This window comes from Arachis hypogaea, chromosome 16 (assembly GCF_003086295.3).
Source record: "Arachis hypogaea cultivar Tifrunner chromosome 16, arahy.Tifrunner.gnm2.J5K5, whole genome shotgun sequence".
NCBI lineage: Eukaryota > Viridiplantae > Streptophyta > Magnoliopsida > Fabales > Fabaceae > Arachis > Arachis hypogaea.
Window position 1 is genome coordinate 93,446,469 of NC_092051.1, and position 734 is coordinate 93,447,202.

General features: G+C 43.5%; 1 non-coding gene across 1 annotated transcript; it reads right to left on the reverse strand.

Annotated features, from left to right (window-relative positions):
* Positions 1-249: 249 nt before the first annotated feature.
* LOC112759922 (small nucleolar RNA R71) lies at positions 250-353 on the reverse strand. The gene has a single exon (XR_003180385.1). It is a non-coding gene; the product is annotated as a small nucleolar RNA R71 (small nucleolar RNA).
* Between the last annotated feature and the right edge of the window lie 381 nt (positions 354-734).

The following is a 734-nucleotide window of genomic DNA, read 5'->3' on the forward strand; positions in this document are numbered from 1 at the left end:
GATCATTGTTCATTTGGTGGGAGTGCTAATGAAGATCCAAACCAATATCTCACAAAATTCCTGAGAATTTGCGACACTGTGAAGTCCAATGGAGTCCAGGAAGATACCTATAAATTGCTCTTGTTCCCATTTTCACTTAGGGACAAGGCAGCTAAGTGGCTGGAATCATTCCCAAGGGGGAGCCTAACAACCTGGGATGAGGTGGAAAGCAAGTTTCTGGCACGTTTCTACCCCCCACAAAAGGTCAATAGGCTTCGATCTGAGGTTCAGACTTTTAGACAACAAGATGGTGAAACTCTCTACGAGGCATGGGAGAGATTCAAGGATTTGACAAGGAAATGCCCACCAGACATGTTCCATGACTGGGTGCAATTGCATATTTTCTATGATGGACTTTCTTATGAATCAAGGAAGGCTGTAGACCATTCATCAGGAGGTTCATTGAACAGGAAAAAGACTGTGGAAGAAGCCATTGAAGTGATTGAGACAGTGGCTGAGAATGAGTACTACTATGCTTCAGAGAGACACAACACTAAGGGAGTCATGGAGATGAACCATGTTGATACAATTTTAGCCCAAAACAAGGTGTTTGCCAAGCAACTAGCAGAGCTCACCAGGAAATTAGAAACAAAGCAAGTGGCTGCAATACACACACAAGATCAAGAGGAAGTAAGCACTGAAGGAGGTGATTGGGAAGAGGCCAATTATGTAGGAAATCAACAAAGGCAACCATA